Source organism: Monodelphis domestica, chromosome 3 (genome assembly GCF_027887165.1).
Source record: "Monodelphis domestica isolate mMonDom1 chromosome 3, mMonDom1.pri, whole genome shotgun sequence".
Classification (NCBI taxonomy): Eukaryota; Metazoa; Chordata; class Mammalia; order Didelphimorphia; family Didelphidae; genus Monodelphis; species Monodelphis domestica.
The window spans coordinates 342,810,112-342,828,126 of NC_077229.1; the positions used below are offsets into that span (position 1 = coordinate 342,810,112).

The window sequence follows — 18,015 nt, forward strand, 5'->3', positions numbered from 1 at the left end:
TTAATAGAGGGAGAAGGGAAGAGAATATGGCCCAAGACAGAATCCTATGGACCAGCTATAGTTTTAGAGTTCATGATCTGAAAAAGAATCTATCAAAAGAAACAGAGTAACGATCTTACAGGTCAGAGGAAGACCAGGAGAAAGTAGCATTCAAAAAATCTAGATAGAAGAAAATTAAAGTCTATAAAGGCCAAGAATGAAGATCGAAGATCAATGTGTTAAGCAAGTAAGGACCACAAGGTCCTCTTAGGTTCCTGAAGCCTGGCCATCCTGAGAAATTTCTACACCTTGTCCCTGTCCTTGTGTCTTTGAGGAACCAGCCTGGTTTATGGGCCCCCCAGTCTGTCAGACCTCACAACAAATGTGGAGGTAATATTAATAATCTCTCTTGTGACGTTAAAAGAAAAGCCAACCTAGACTCTGTGTCTCTGCCAGCTTGTCAGACTCAAGGTTCCATCATGGTTGGGATCTGTCCTTTTTACGTATTCCCAGCCCTTGCAACTGCTGGGGTCCAAGATTTATGAGATTCAGAGGAACCCATAGAGATGTATATATTCAACCTCTTCCTCCTAGATGATGATTTCCCCAGCTTTCTTCCCATAGGACTAGACTGAACAATGGAACCAGAAGCAGCTTCAGGAACTTGATATACTTGATATCCTTCCACTGTCTGGCAGACAACTCTGAGATCATTTGGCCACCATTGGTTTTATTGGCTAGGTCATATAAAAGAGCCCCTTGCCCCTTTCTCAACCTCCTTTGGGGGTCAGGAAGGGACAACTTGGCCTGTCCTTCCCAACAATAAAGTTAAGCTTCTCATTTGACAATGACTGTAGGTTTTCTTAGGTACTTTGGACTAGACTGGCTTCCTCTAATGTTACAGCAATTCTGTCAGTCTGCCTACTAATGGAACAAGGTAAAAAATCTTTTCACAAATTCCTACTAAAGAAACAAATAAATTAAAAAAAACACTACTGTGGCTTTTTTGGGGGGGTGGGGAGGAAGAAATTATTAGTACTTTCAGAGAGAGAAGTAGTGGTGAAATGATGAGTTAAGAAACCAGATGGTAAGTTAAAAAGTAAATGAGAGGAGAGAAAGTTAGCTTCCAGGGAGATTTTCCTAAAGCGAGGGTCTGATCAGGTTATATCCTCCTACCCCTTCCCTAATGAGCTCCAATAGCTTCCTATTCCTTCTAAGATTCAATATAAACTCTTTTATTTGGAATCTAAAGCTCTTTATAACCTGGTCCCTTTCCTATTTTATTCCTCCCCTTGACATATTGTACAATGGAGCTACACTAGTACACTTAAAATTCTTCAAATGTGATACTGTCTCTCCCATCTCTGTGCCTTTATGAAGGTTGTTCCTCAAATATGGAATACTCTGTCCCCTTGTCTCTGTTTCTTGGTTTCGTTGACTTCCTTTAAGATTTAATTCAAAGTTTGTTTTCTTCAAGAGGCTTTTCCTGATCCCCTCTAGTGTTTAGTGTCTTTCCTCTTTCAGAATATCTTCTATTGTGAACATAGAATAGTTCACCTGTCAGATATATGGGAAAGGAAAGATTTTAAGACCAAGCAAGAGTTAGAAAAAATTAAAAAAGTAAAATAAATAACTTTGATTACATTAAATTAAAAAAGGTTTTGTACAAACAACCAATGAAATCAAAATTAGAAGGGAAGTAACAAATTGGGAAAAATCTTCATAACAAAAACCTCTAATTACTCAAATTTATAAGGAGCTAAATCAATTTTACAAAAAAAATCAAACCATTCCCCAGTTGATACATGGGCAAGGGACATGAATAGGCAATTTTTAGATAAAACTGTCAATACGCACATAAAAAAGTATTCTAAATCTCTTATAATTAGAGAAATGCAAATCAAAACAACTCTGACCTCCTCATACCTAGCAGATTGACTAAAATGACAGCAAAGGAAGATAACAAATGTTGGAGGGGATGTGACAAAATTGGGGCATTAATGCATTGCTGGTGGAGTTGTGAATTGATCCAACCATTCTGGAGGGCAATTTGGAACTATGCTCAAAGGGCTTTAAGGGACTATCTGCTTTTTGATCCAGCTATACCATTGCTGGGTTTATACCCTAAAGAGAAAATGGGGAAAAAGACTTATACAAGATTATTCATAGCTGCGCTCTTTGTGGTGGCAAAAAATTGGAAATTGAGGGGATGCCCTTCGATTGGGGAATGGCTGAACAATTTGTGGTATCTGTTGGTGATGTAATATTATTGTGCCCAAAGGAATAATGAACTGGAGGAATTCCATGTGAACTGGAACAACCTCCAGGAATTGATGCAGGATAAAAGGAGCAGAACCAAGAGAACATTGTACACAGAAACTGATACACTGTGGCATAATCAAATGTAATGGACTTCTCTACTAGCAGCAATACAATAATCCAGGACAATTCTGAGGGACTTATGAGAAAGAATGCTATCCACATCCAGGGAAAGAACTGTGGAAGTAGAAACACTGAAGAAAACAACTGCTCAATCACATGGGTCAATGGTGATATGACTGGGGATGTAGACTCTAAGAGATCACCCTAATGCAAATATTAATGGTATGGAACTAGGTCTTGATCAAAGACATATGTAAAACCCAGTGGAATTACTATGTGTGTGTGTGTGTGAGGAAAAGAACATAAATCGTGTAATCATGGAAAAATATTCTAAATAAATAAATTAATTAATTAAAATTTTTCACTTCCAAAAAAAAAGTCTCCTCTATACTCTGAATATATCTCATTGTATGTAACAATTTACATAATATCTTTCCCATCTGCTGCATCAAGGGCCAATTCCAATTGTCCTGACTTTTGTCCTGTCACTAGACTCCAGTGACTGAAAAAGAAAGTAAGATTGATGACTTCTGCAACTCTGTCTCACTTAAAATAAATTCATGCACAAGCCAAGACATCAGTCCATGATGTCAGTGATCCCCTTAGAAAACAAAGGATACCAACCATTCTGGAGGGCAATTTGAAAATCTTGCCATAGGGCTATAAAACCATACATACCCTTTGATCTGGTAATACCACTAGTGAGTCTGTATCCCAAAGAGACTATAAAAAAGGGAAAAGGACCTACTGGTACAAAAAATATTTATAGCAGCTCTTTCTGTGGTGGCAAAGAATTGGAAATGGAAGGGATGTCTATCAATTGGGGAATGCTATTGTGATATAAGAAATGATAAGCAAGATGATGTCAGAAAAAGCTAGAAAAATCTGTAGGAACTGATGCAAAGCAAAATAAGCAGAACTGGGAGAACTTTGAAGACAATAACAGCAATATTCTATGAAGATTAAATGTGTACACTTGGCTGCTCTCAGCAATGCAATGATCTGGGACAATCCTGAAAGACTTATGATGAGAAATACTATCCACCTCCTGAGAAGAACCATTGGAGTTGGATGGATGCAGATTAAAGGGTGCTCTTTCACATCAGTGCATTCATGGTTTTACTTTGGGGTTTTGGTTATGAATGAATGTGCTCTTACAACATGGACCAAAATGGAAGTGTGTTTTGCATGGCAATAAAGAGAAAGAGGAAAAAAGAAAACAAAGGACAAACAACAAAAACGAAGTCCCAGTGGAATGTAAGTTTGCAGGCAAAGGCTATATTTTCCCTCTCTCTGTATCCCCCAAACTTAGTATAGTGTCTAGTGTAGAAAATGTTTAACAAATACATTTTGACTAAGTAGATAATTCTGAGTTTGACATGTTGGCAAATCTTTCAGGTAGAAATGCTTAGACAATAATTGGCAATATACAACTTCAACAGAAAGATTAGGACAGGAAATATAGAAATGAGAATCATTCGAATAGAGATAATAACTTAATTTTGGAACTCAATAAGATCATTAGGAGAGAGGATGTAGAGAGAAAAAAAAAAAGAGGCCTAGGGAATAGCTTTGGGAAACATTAATGCTTAAGAAATGGGAGTAGATCATGTCAGTAAAGGAGACTTAGGAGTTGTCAGACAGCCAGGAGATTTTCCCTTCTGCCCTTTGTCCAAAGTTTCCTTCAGCTGCATAGCCTCCCTTTGTCCTTCCTGACCCTGTTCTAGTTTCTGGTCCCAGAAATTAGTCTCTTTTCTGCCTAAGCCTCCCATCATGATTTCCAGAAACAGGAAGCCCTACTCAGTCCTATTCTGTTTCTTTCTTCCATTGGATATGTATGAAGCAAATTAACTAGCCAAATGGCACTTTTTTTTTTCCAGTGAAACCAGGCTTCTTCAGTTATTGATTTTAGCTATTTTGGACTCTGTTCCTTAACTGTCATGTGATTACTTCTTTTTTTCCCAGAGATCCTATTTTGATATTACAGATAGATTTTCTCTATTAGACTATCATATGATCCTATAGGCATAAGGGGATTAGGGCTTGGTATTAGATCATTGTCAGTAGAAAAGCAGACTAACAAAACAAGTTTTTTAAAGGAAGAAATGAGAGATCTCTACATACAATGATTAAATAATAAATAGGTAAAATAGTCATGATAAGCTTCTTATAAAGCTAATTTTATTATTTTTTATTTTTTAAATTTAGTCAATTTAGAACATTATTCCTTGGTTACAAGAATCATATTCTTTCCCTCTCTCCCCTCCCCCTGCCCTTCCTGGTTGACATACAATTCCACTGGGTGTTACATGTATCCTTGATCAGAACCTGTTTCCATGTTGTTGGTGTTTGCATTAGGATGTTCATTTAGGGTCTACATCCCCAAACATATCCCCTCAACCCATGTAATCAAGGAGTTTTCTTCTACTCCCACAGTGTTTCCTCTGGATGTGGATAGTGTTTTTTCTCATAAATCCCTCCAAATTGTTCAGGATCACTTCAATGCCACTAATGGAGAAGTTCACTACATTAGACTGTACCACAGTATATCAGTCTCTGTGTACAATGTTCTCCTGGCTCTGCTCCTTTCACTCTGCATCAATTCCTGGAGGTTGTTCCAGTCTCCATGGAATTCCTCCACTTTATTATTCCTTTTAGCACAATAGTATTCCATCACCAACATACACCACAATTTGTTCAGCCATTCCCCAATTGATGGGCATCCCCTCATTTTCCATTTTTTTTTGTCAGCACAAAGAGTGCAGCTATGAATATTCTTGTACATGTCTTTTTCCTAATTATCTCTTTGGGGAAAAAGCTAATTTTAAGTCATTTCTGGTCTGGGAAGCTTTGGTAATACTCAGGGTTTTAAGAAAGAAAAATGGTACAACCTTTTCTGAGCATATCACTTGGTACTCAGGTAATATCTTCCTTAATGATTCCTTTCCTTTGCTCCTCCCTTAGTTTCTCTCTCTCCTTTCCCCCCCCTTTCCTTTTTTCTACTTTTCCTCTTTACCTCTCTTTTCCATTTCCATCTTCTCACCTCTTCACTCCACCTTCCCTATCTTTTGCTGTTACAGTTCATTTTAAATTTTATCTTTTCTTAATTTTTTTTTGCATTGGGACTGACCTTATAAATAAGTAAATGGTAATTTATAAGAATTTTATAATATGTTTACTTATTGAATTTGTCTAACTTCATATAGGGAGGGAAGGAGGTTGCTTATAATTTTCAGGCCACTAGTTATAGTAGATATGGACCTGCTCCCCCCAAAAACAAAACACCAGAACCTCTGGATTTCGGGATTGTTTAAAAACTGTGTTAAATGAAATACCTGAGATTCTACATGCCATTCAGGACACTATTATGAACTGTGCTATCTAGATATGATGCTTATAAGAAATCATAGAAAAACATATATGAACTGATGCAATATAAAGGAGCTGAGAAAACAATATGCACAATAGTCTAAAGGAAACAGAAAGAACAGCATGAAGCAATAACAAAGGAATGTTGCAAAATCACAAAAAATAGGATGGACCTCAAAGTAGAAATATACAATGGTACCTCTCCCCATAATTTCAATGAATTGGGAGGTTTATGGGTGTGAAACATTCATTAAATGTATTTTCAGATTGTTTTCAATGAATGAATTAGTTTGGTACATTTCCCCTCTTTTTTTACTTTTTATTTATAAAAATATAAGCTTTGTTAGATAGGATTACTTTCTTGCAAGGGGTAGAGAGGAATATGAGGGAAATTGGAGCCATATAAAAAAGGTCTCAATAATTTTTTTTAAAAGAACTATACCATGTACACTTTGCTGACACTTTTTAGCATAAGGCATTTGTAAGGACAAAGATTGAGCCTTTCCAAATGCCCAGAGTCCTACAAAGAACTGGAGATAGAGATAAATAAATATGCCAAATGTATCCCACTTGATTTGCTAGAAAGAACAAATAGTTAAAGGTACTGAGGAAGTGTAATAATGGAAATCAGTTCTGTCCACCCCCATTTGCTGGAGTTGGGTAGCTCCCACAGAGTGAAGCATTCACTATGGCACTAGGGGATGGACACATGATCTGGCTCAGCAATGGACTGATGCTTTTGGATGACTCATATATCCCTTATTGATCCCTGTGAATGGGGGCTGAGTCTGTCAAAGATAATTGGTGACTGAGACAAAAAGAGCTGTCCCCTCTTTAGACCACAAGAATTACAGAAAGCTCTACAGTTCTCCCTCTCATTGAGCTTGTGAATGAAGACTATTTCTTTTTTCTGTATTAGTAGCTCCAGAATCTAGCAGCATGCTGGCCACAGACTTGGTGCTTAATTAAGGCTTGGTAGTTGATTAATTGACTGATTTAACATCTCAGCTGTCCCTTGGACATCCAGTATGAGGGAAGGAAGGTTTTCTCTTTCCTCCCCTCAAATCGATATCATGGTTCCTAAGAGCACATGATCATGTCTAATATCAAATCTCAAGTCTCTTCTGGGTGTCTACTAAATGTTATGTTATGAAAATGTGATTAAGTTGTCACATCCTCTTTAGATTTTGCTTTCTTTTCCAGAGTAGGAGGCAATGAACCACAATCCCAAGAAACAGTCATTTCTAGACTTGATCAATTGTGAATTTCTGAGTCAGTGATGATTGCCCATGTGGAGGTGCTTACTGCAACAACATTGCTTTTGAGAGAAGATATTCTACTACCAGGAGAAATTACCAGGTAAATGTGGAAATGATTCATAATGTCTAAGGTGCCCTAGGAAATCTGGACTTCTGAGCTGTGTAGACAATTTGAGTCAGAGATAAAAATGAAATCCCCATTCTCCAGTCTCACAAAGTGCTTCGACCTTACAATGATGATGATCAATTATTGTTTTGTGTTTTAAGAGTCTGTTAATACAATTTTATGATCTTTTGTGTTTTAAGCATTTCTTTTGTAGTAGAAGAAATAGCTGTTCTATGCTTGAAAAAAGAAGAAAAAAGAAAAGTGATACATACAGGTTTTTATGTCATTTAGGACTCCACCTAGGAAAAGTATTCTTCCAAGACTGTAATGTAGTCTCTATTGGTCCTCTCTATTGGTCCCCCCCTTGAACATAAGCCATATCTTTAAAATCACAACTCTAAAGGGAAAAATAATTTAAAAATATGAACATAGCACTGAACACAGGCAGTAATGAAATTTTGCATTAACCAGATTTCCAAGGGGGCAGGAGTTTGAGATCTGCCTGTAATCAGACCAATACAATCATAATTCCTTCCAGTTTATATTTGTGTATTCTTGCTCTGACACTAATACCTGCTAAAAAATTATAGACCTTGAGACTAGTCCTTCTCTTCATTTGACCTTCAGCAGTTGCCAAGAGCTTTCCCAAATGGGTCTGCTTTTTGTCCAACTTCAGCTTATTCCCTTTCTAAAAATGTATTCCTACAGAGTCTATATGATCTCTTATTTTAGATATTTGACACTAAAATCTTACAACTGGAGTCTGCTACAAATACCAGCACTGAATAGAAAATCATGGCTGGAATTGTTTTTCTTTTGTTTTTAAAATTATTTTCTGCTCAAAACTAATTTTGTCAGTGTAGAGAATTTATGGTAGGTGTGATAGAGGCTAGCACTAGAGAAAAAGTGCCAGACTGAAGAGTATGTGAAATTGATCACCTTGATGGGGGAGGGGCCCTGGGAGTGAATTTCTTGAGGAGAGAAGACTCTGCGGGGAGAACTGTGAGGGTCTCTCAGTTTTGAGACGTCAAAGAGAGAAGGTGGATAAAGACTTTCTCCAGAGAGTTACCCATTTTTCCTGCTGGTGACTGGAAATCTGTCCCCCCAACACTTCCCAATTGAAGGGACTTTCTGAAGAGAAATCTGAGCAGACTTTACCTCAGCTCCTGTTGCCCAGGGGTGAGTCAACCTAACTTTCTCTCAGGGGGCTCAGGCTGCCAAGGCCGGAGTTCCCCCCAAACTCGAGGAGGGAGGAAAAGGGTTTAGATAGAGACAGGGACCCCCTTTTTCCCACTTTCCTTTTCCCATTCTTCCCTGCCCTTTATTCCTTTTGTATTACCTGATTGAGTTAACATTAAAAGTTATCTGTTCCCCAAGGTGAGTGGATGAGCAAATGGATCGAGGGGAGACCTTTTGGTCTCGAGTAGTGGAGGGGGGACAAGAGGGACAAGAGCGAATTGGGGAGAGCAGCATTGGCTAAGGAGGGAAGGCAGAAGGGAGAAAATCTTCGAACCCCCTCTCCTCTCTCTGAGCCAACCTGTTACATCTGCTGTCTCCACAGAACTCGGCTTTGTGAAAAGGGAGGTTCTCTCTTTCTTCCCCCTCTCCATATCGAAAGTACAAGTTCCCGATGGGGTACGATACATCCCTTCTTTTTATTTTTTTTTAAACATTGGGAAACTTCCTTCACCAATACAGCTTATCACCTGATCAGTAAACTGTAGTCTTAGAGTTCGATGCCTGGGACTTGAGGAGATCAAATGACTTGTCGCTGGCCAAAAGCCATTATGTGTCAGAGATGGGGCTTGAACTCAAGTCTTCCTACTTCCAAGGCTATACACCATGTCATAGTGCCTCCATGTGGTTTATTTTAGTATAAAATTATTGAAGCCTTAATCTGACACATGGAGTGTTAAAGTACTAACTACCACGTTTTATCCTTTGGGGTAGAAGGCATTACCTTATTGAAACATCTATTTTGAGTCACAAGTGGCATAATTGGATGTATTGGAGGCCATACATTCATTCTTTAATCTTTTATTTAGGCATGAAAAGAAAATGAGTCATCAGAAAGTAAATGCTTCTTTGGTTTGATTTTGCTAAATTCACTTGTTCTCGGTGGAAATATGTAAACATACAGAATATTAGTCTAGCTGGAGTTTTTGAAGTCAGTAAGAACAGAATGGTTCCCCCCCCCCCCCATGTGATTTATTCTTTCACTTTAATGTCATTCACTTTATTTCATCAGCAGTCTTCTTGGATACATTATGTTCCCACAGAGCATCTGTTCCTTGCAGACTAACAGGGTTTTCTTGTTCTTTCTTTCTTTCTTTCTTTCTTTCTTTCTTTCTTTCTTTCTTTCTTTCTTTCTTTCTTTCTTTCTTTCTTTCTTTCTTTCTTTCTTTCTTTCTTTCTTTCTTTCTTTCTTTCTTTCTTTCTTTCTTTCTTTCTTTCTTTCTTTCTTTCTTTCTTTCTTTCTTTCTTTCTTTCTTTCTTTCTTTCTTTCTTTCTCTCTCTCTCTCTCTCTCTCTCTCTCTCTCTCTCTCTCTCTCTCTCTCTCTCTCTCTCTCTCTCTCCTCTTTCTCTCTCTCTCTCTGTGTCTGTCTCACATTCTCTCTTTGTCTCTCTGCCTCTCTTTCTCTGTGTCTCTGTCTCTGTCTCTTTCTCTCCCCTCCTTCCTTCTACTTTTTTATTTCATGTACTTTAGACCTAAGGAACAATTCCTAAATACCTGTCAATAACCCAAGAGTACATGAGGAAAGGGGTATTGAGAAAATGGGTTTCCCCCAATAACTTTTGATGCGGGAATTACAGAGGTACTCCAGAAACCAAGAATCTTTAAATTCACCTTGGAAATCATCACAAATGGTCTAACCAAGAACAATATTGTGATAATAGTCTGCTAGGCAAATACCTTTGTTGATCAGTTATTTAAACTTATGTTAACAGCTAAATGGTTTTTAGCTTCAATTGACCAAGTTTCTACATAGAATTCCAGAATTTCAAGTGGAAGGAAAGTTAAAGGTCATTTAGACCAATTCGTACTAAAACAAGACTCCTCTGCGAGTAAGAACCCAGCAGAGAGTAGGCGGATAAGTGTTCCTTCCCCAACTATCTTGTCATGCTAACTATAACCACAGGCAGATCTGAGTCAAAGTAGTGTCTGGATTTATGTACAAATCAGTATTAGTAATGAGAAGTGAAGAAATTGCTGCTATTTAAATTCCCTTTTCTCTTTCTGTGAAATTGTCTGACACTTAGATTTATGAAAGAGATCCCAGAAACCATCAGGAATATGGAAAGCATACAAGCTAATTATCAGAGTGGAAGCCACCCCTAACTTATCCTATCAGTAATCTTTCTTGGAATAAACCAAATTTTTCTGTAATCAAGGGTGTGGGAGGGTTGTGAAATGTTTTTTACCTAATAAGAGCCATAATCCTCCTTTGGGAAGTCCCAAAAGATGCTTTTCCCATAAGGATTCATTTACTCTGCAAGTACAATGACTCTGGAGAATATCCCACTGTATTCTGAAATAGTTGTTCTATCACAGAGACCTATGTAGTATTTCACAAAACTTATTTCACAACAAATATCCATTGCTGCCATTAATTGGGAGTATATATTTCTCTTATCTTACTCTTTCTTTAAAAAATCAAAACTTTCCTGAGAACAGAAAAGATGACTATGCCCAGGAGTCTGCAAATTATAGTAGTAGATAAAGAAGTAAGTTCTTGGTTCAGATTTTGCCAATGTAATTATATACCTATAATTATATAACCAATGACTTGATTAAGTCATTCCCTGAAGCCTCTCTGGGTCTTCATTTTCTCATCTGTAAAATGTTAGATTAGATGATTTCTGTGGTTCCTTCTGACTCTAACCCTTTGACCCTGGACTTGGGGAACAAGGTAAAAAGGATGGGAAGGACAATCCTTTCCATTAACTTTCCCACAGCTACTTAATCCACTTGTCCTTCATATATACCTGGAAATACAACACATCCACTGTTCTGTGTGCATGATCACACACAAATTTAAAAGGCATCATGGAAACATAGTTGAGTGACAGAGGTAAAGATGAAATAAATGTAGGAATTGGGGCAGCCAATTGGTGTGGTGGGTAGGATGCTGAGTCTGGAGTTGGGAAGGCATGAGTTTAAATAAAAACTCAAGACACTAGCTGTGTTACTGGGCAAGACATTTAACTCTGTAGGCCTCAATTTACTCATCTGTCAAATGAGCTTTGGAGAAGGAATTGGCAAACCACTCCACTATCTTTGCTAAGAATGCAGAGTCAGATCTGACTGAATTGACAAAATCAACTGTGTAAGAATAAAATAAGAGCCCAATGAGGATCCTGGGGCAGTTTGCTGTAATATCACTTTTTGGTTTCCTATTACATTATTCCATTTTGCTATGAAGGATAGAAATGTCAAAGATGCCCAGTCAAACATTACAGAAGTCTATAATGCATTATATCAATGATTAATGGATAATAGTACATCATTATTATTTTAGAGCATCATGAACTCAAAACAATCTTCTATGAAAATAAAAGTGCTAACAACTTTCATAAATGCTAAAATAGAAAGAAAATTCTCTCATAATTTATTTCTCAACTGAACACAAAACACAAGCTAGAAATGAATTTATTTTAGTTTTAGAATTCACCTAATAGTAGAATAAATTACATATCCAAAGAGTTCTACCATACAACGAAAGAGGTCCCTTTGGCTTTTTGGGTACTTCAAGGATTTATGGCATCATCAATGTTGGTACTTTTTCTACTTTTGACAACCATTGGAGTTTTCCTCACTAGCTGTTCTTAATACATTTATAACCTAGTAGGCCACGAGAGAGATAAAGCAACTTTCTCAAGGTAATGCAAGGAGTAAGCTATCAAAGACAGGATTTGAATCTAGGTCCTAGGACTGACTCCAGAGTAAGTGTTATTTTCACTGTCTCCTATTTCACAAGTACAAAGCAATCTTTAACCATAAAATGGGTTGTAAAAACATTTGCTAGTACCTTATTTCAGAGAGAATAATACACCTTGATAGATAGAACTAAAAATAAAGATGTTGGCACTTTGTCAGGGTGTGAAGTGTTAGTTATTATTATGTTGTGGATTATGCTTCATACAGGGTTCCCAAAGGACTCAAAAAATATTTGACTTTCATTTCTCAGTATTACTAAGTCACTTTTTTATTCTGACATGAATATAAGCAAAGCAATGGAGATCTTTCAGTAACCAACTTGCTTACAAACAAAACCTGATAGTATCTGCACTCAGCCTAATGTTTGAAATCTTTCAAATTTCTTATTCTTGACTTTACAGTACAAGGATAGAAGTCATGTTTAAAAAACGAATTAGAATATTGCCTGTCTTTTGAACCGGATCCTATACTGCAAGCTGCCATTTGAAGGCTGGTGCTTCTCAGAAATGATATTACACATCAGAGAGGTGGCTTTGGTATCATCGATTGATTGAGAAGACTTCTTCAGGTATATAAGTAAAATTGATAATAGGAGAGTTCTGCTTGAATACTTTGACATGCCATCAGCTTTTCTGATGAGTATTTGCCAGGACAGACCAAGCTTATGAGATGGAGAGGTATGAATTTTGAAGATAGGGAGTTTGTTTTCCTCTCTTCCCCAACCCCTAATGCTGATAAGCTAGCAACAAAAGACCTGTTACCTGGGGTGGCTACTATCTGTGGGAGATGAGAGGAGGCCAAGATCATCTCCAAACAAAAATGCAAATGAAACAAAAATAAAGGAGAAGGAAATGGAGTTACCAGTAATCAAGAAGAAGAACATTTTCCGTGAGCTGGAACTATTCTTTGATCTTTCAAGCCTTCAGAATATTCCCCCCATTTCTTCTTTAGTTCTATTCCTGACATGTCATGGAATTATAGATTTACAGCTTAGAAAGGATGCAAAAGGCCATCTTGGCCAAACTTCTCAGTCTACCGATGAGGAAACTGAGGTCTATACAGGTTAAATGACTTCATCAAAGTCACTCAGATAATAAATGAGAGTCATGATTTGAATCCTAAGATATGAATGATAGACTGATCTTTTATTATCATAAGCCAAGAATTTAATACCTTTTCTTGAACTAGGAAGTAATTATTTTTAAAAACAAAAGTCTAGAGGTCTACATTCTCTCTACCCAGTGTTTATTGTATTCAATTTAAGGAAGTATTCTTCTATAAAAGTAGATAGAAAAATTAAGCATTTATCACCTGGCAGTTAACTGGTTCAGTAACTAGAGCACTGGTACTAGAATCAGGAAGACTAGACTTCAAATCCAGTTTCAAACACTTACTAACTGTGTGACCCTGGACAAGTCACTTAACATCTGTTTGCCTGAATCTGCTGGCAGAAGAAATGGCAAACCACTACAGTATTCTTGCCAGGCTGCGAAGAAGACTAAGAAGAAAGCAGAAAAGGCTGCAGTTTATCTGGAAGAGAAGTGAGCATAGATAGGGCTTTCCATTAAATGGTCTTATGCTTACTATTAGTCTAAATATTTTCTCTCCTCAGGTAGATTTAAGTTTCTTGAAGGTAGAAACTATATTATCTTCATTTCTTTTGAATTTTTCAAAAGCCCCTAATATCATTCTGCATGCAGTATTATTTTATAAGTGCTTTCATTCTCCAAATGTTACAGATTCTGTTTTCTTTTTAGAGTGGACTCCAGAAAGGGGCAGTGTGATGCAGTTAATAGATAGAGTTAACTTGGAAATCAAGAACACTAGAGTTCAAGTCTTGCCTCTCAGATGTGCTGGCTGTGTGATACTGAACGAGTCACTTACCCTTTCAATCTCTACCCCTACATCCCATGACAACTCTCTAAGACTATATATTGTACTAATCAAAACAGTTGAAGACAAAAAGAATAAAGCTAGGGGTTCTCCAGGATGGGCAATGTTTACTTTATAAATTAGGAGACCAAAATACCTGTGAATATGTATCTTGATGCTCCCTGAAAACTTGTTGCTTTCAGCTATTTCTTTGTAGTTCTAAAAGGTGATGGATGTGTCTAGGAGAAATTTTTCTTCCACAGTATCTCATTGAGAAGACTGATGAAGATGGGACCAGACAGACAGAGAAATAAAGCTATAGATGAAAAACAGAAATTAACATGGAAAGATAAAAGCTAAGAGTATCAGATTCACCAGATGGATTTTGGTACAATGATATGGACTGAGGTAAAAAATTGGAGGTAAAATAAAGGTACAAGTCAAACATATACCTATTCAGTTGTTGGGAAAAAAAATAGAGCCATTTGAAAAAAGTACCAGAAAAAGAATTGGGAATAATTAATTTTGGCAGAGGTAAAAGAAAGAAAGAAAGAAAGGAAACTCCTAGAAGATGATAAATGCCCTTGGTTCTCATGTCCTTGCCAATTTTTTAAAAAAGATTATAGTTAAACATGACTTTTCCAAGGCAACAGGAATGTTTCAAAAATATGCAGTACCAATAATACACAAAAATCCCATTTAGAAAGCATCATTGCCAGTGAGGGAGAAGGGTGAAGGATGGAAGAAGAAGAGATTTGGCTTCATTTTTATTTTTCACATTTTATGCAGACATCATTTATAGTATGCGTTAGTTCCCAAGCTTCTGAAAACAAAGGTTGATCTTTTAAACATCAATTCAATAAGCAATTTATTTAGCACTGTCTTCCTGGCACCATGATAAATGTCAGGAATACAAATAAGAAAAGAAAGACAGTCCTTGCCCTCAAGGGACTTAAAATTTAATAAGAGATAATAATAGAAAAGGAAGCTGAAAAAGAAAAATGACCATGGGGGAGGAGGGGGAAGTTGATGTTCCAGGAGTCAAGACCAAGCAGGGTTACTAAAGGAAAGTGTAGAGTTACCTGGAAAAGCTAGATCTCAGCCTCTATAAAGGAAAAATTTGAAATAAATTTGGTGCTCTACCATCCTGCCCTCTAATCACAGGGGAAGAGGAGGCTGAGAGAATTAAGCTGAGTATCCCAAACTGAGCCTTTCCAATATTCCTATAGGAATGCTGAATTGATTGGAGCCATGAAATGCCACAAATTCCATATAATTAAGGTTGGGGGTGATTCAAAGATGGAGTCACTTTAATATGGTAGTAGTAACCTGCAGGGACCAAGGAGAGAAAAACACTACCCACCAGCAGAGGACAAACGATGGGAGTAAAAACACTGAGGAAGGACAACAGCTTGACTACAGGGGTGGAGGGGATATGATCTAGGAGAGACTCTGAATGAATACCCTACTACAGAAACCAATAGCAGGGAAATGGGCTCAGGTTGAGGATGCATGTGACACCCAGAGGAATCACGCTTCGCCAATGGGAGGAGTTGGGGGAGGGGAGAGGGAAAAAAAAAAGGTGATCTTTGTTTCTAATGAATAACATTTGAAAATGACCAAATAAAATAATGTTTAAAGGAAAAAAATAAAACTGTATGTCCTGTTGAAATCTGAAAAAATATATATATGGTAGGAGTAAGCTGCAATACATTACAAATCAAGAGCTATGAAAGAGAAGTGACATTAAGATTGTCATCTGAGGGGGCAGCTGGGTAGCTCAGTGAATTGAGAGCCAGACCCAGAGATAGGAGGTCCTGGGCTCAAAGCTGGCCTCAGACACTTCCCAGCTGTGTGACCTGGGCAAGTCACTTAACCCCCATTGCTTAACCATTACCACTCTTCTGCCTTGGAACCAATACACAGTATTGATTCTAAGATGGAAGGTAAGGGTTTAAAAAAAAGAATGTCATCTGAGAAATACAATGACTCAGGAGAAAAGGTAGACCAGTCAGATGGCAAGGGCAAAAGATAAATGATAGAAGCTTGTCTGCTCCATTGGTTTCTACATAATTCCAAGGAATTAGGAGGAGATACTTCCCTGCTTCCCCATCATGTTGTCTGAACCTTGATAGAGGTTGATATGGGATATGTTGGAATGTGCATCCCTAGAGGAAGCAGCCATATCACTGACCTAATTTATAAATTTTTCACTGTATCCAATAAAGCATGTACAATTTATACTTGTAAATTGAGAAAGATAGATGAAATATATGAAGGATAAATCATGATCCCCAACTACTTTTCCTCCTCCCCAGATTAAGGACAACCCTGTATGAACAGATAGGGTATAAGTATCAGAACCAGAATTCATACCCCTGACTCCAGAGTTCATACTATTCATTATTCCATACTGCCTCCCCAAAATCATCTTGTACTATGTACTTGGTTCCCATAGTATGAAATCACTTGATAAATTCTAGACTGAGTTTTTGCCTAAATCTTGGGGGACTAAACTGTTGAAAGACAAGAAGATCACTTCATTCTTTAGTAGAGGTCATCATTTTCTCCATATGGATGAGTTTTTCTCATTTTTGAGCACAAGAGAATCCCTTTAGACTCTCAATTCAAAGATAATCAAACTTCATCCTCTTAGTTTATTCTAAAACCTTTTCTCTTGTAAGAGTAGGAATGAATACAGATAAAGGTCTTAGAAAACATGGAATCTGAAGTAAGAGGACTGAGCTTGAATACTACTTAATGTGGGATCCTAGGTAAGTTACTAACTGTCTCTGGGCTTCCATTTCCCCATTTATAAAGTGAGGACATTGGACTTGATGGTTTCTGAGACTCCTTTAGAGACCAGATCTATCTTACTATGATAAACATGATAGGACAATAAATGTTTACAAATGTTCATTATAAATATGTCCTTGAGATAAAAATTGCTTACCGAAGCAAACCTTCTACATTAATCTATCAGTCACACAACACCCAAATCTCATGTCCTCTGCTACTCTTCCTGCTCTCATCCCCCAACATCCCAATACTGAAGCTAGCAAGTTTATTTAGGATTCCACTTATCTTGTGGTTATGTCTCAGTCCTGCTTCCTTCCTTTCTTTTCTTTCTTTCTTTTTTTTATCCTTGTACAGCCCATTAGTTTGTTCTTGGTCTGATCAACCCACTCGTGAGTTAAACTCCTATGAATATTCCATCTTTTAACTTGTGCTATTGGGGGTGGGGGAATTACTCATTCTGCTTCTGTTGCTGACAAATTCTATGTTGAGTCCACTCTCCCCAAACAAGGCTATGATATAATCTAAAAAATTATACTTTATCTTCTCTTTTCAATGAAAAATAGATGTCCACAGCATCCTTGTCACTTAGATAGTTGCTCCAAAGATGAGGTATTAGGAAGCTTCATAGATTTAGTGCTAGAAGAAATCTTAGCTGTCGTTTAGTCTAACTTCATCATTTTACAAAAGAGAAAACTGAGATCCAAAGAGCTAAAATAACCGATTGAAGTCCTTGCTTTAAAAGTCCTTCAGAAATCAATGTATTCTTGGGACCAAAATTCAAAGTCTCAGTAGCCCAGCTCTTATACTATTTCATTGACTTCTAACTGATTCTAATTTTTTTCCTTTAAGTCAATGAGGCCCTTATTAAATCTCTGACCACCTCACTTGCCAAAACTAGCCTGATGTCAGTTTTTAACAGCATAGAAGCATTCTGTGCGCTGTTCTAACTGTAGAAATCATGTGGCTTCCCTTATCACAGGAAAAGCTGGAAAAAATTAATTATACATTCTGAATACAGATGCAGGAAATGAAAACTGTCTAAGTGATGTTCACTCATTTCTTTCCTTTTTGAATTTTTACCAGCAGGACTGTGAAGTAAACATTTTATCAATAATTCTAGAACTCTTGCTTTTTGAAACCTAAAAACTCAGAATTAAAAAAATCTAGCAAATAACAATTTGTAATGATTCTGCATTTTAAATTCTTAAATTAGTGGGTAGTGAAAATCTGGACTTATGTCTTTTAAGAATGTTCTAAGAAACAGCCTTAAGGACCTTTAGTCTATGTAATAAATTTTCTTACTCCAAGTC

General features: G+C 37.2%; 1 long non-coding RNA gene across 1 annotated transcript in view; it reads left to right on the forward strand.

Moving 5' to 3' along the window:
• Positions 1 to 16,933, forward strand: part of LOC103092883 (uncharacterized) — a 105,590-nt gene extending 88,657 nt beyond the window's left edge. The window contains exons 2-3 of the long non-coding RNA XR_008917764.1: positions 6,934 to 7,089; positions 12,436 to 16,933. This is a non-coding gene — a long non-coding RNA (uncharacterized LOC103092883). The remainder of the gene's footprint in view (positions 1 to 6,933; positions 7,090 to 12,435) is intronic.
• The last annotated feature ends 1,082 nt before the right edge of the window (positions 16,934 to 18,015 follow it).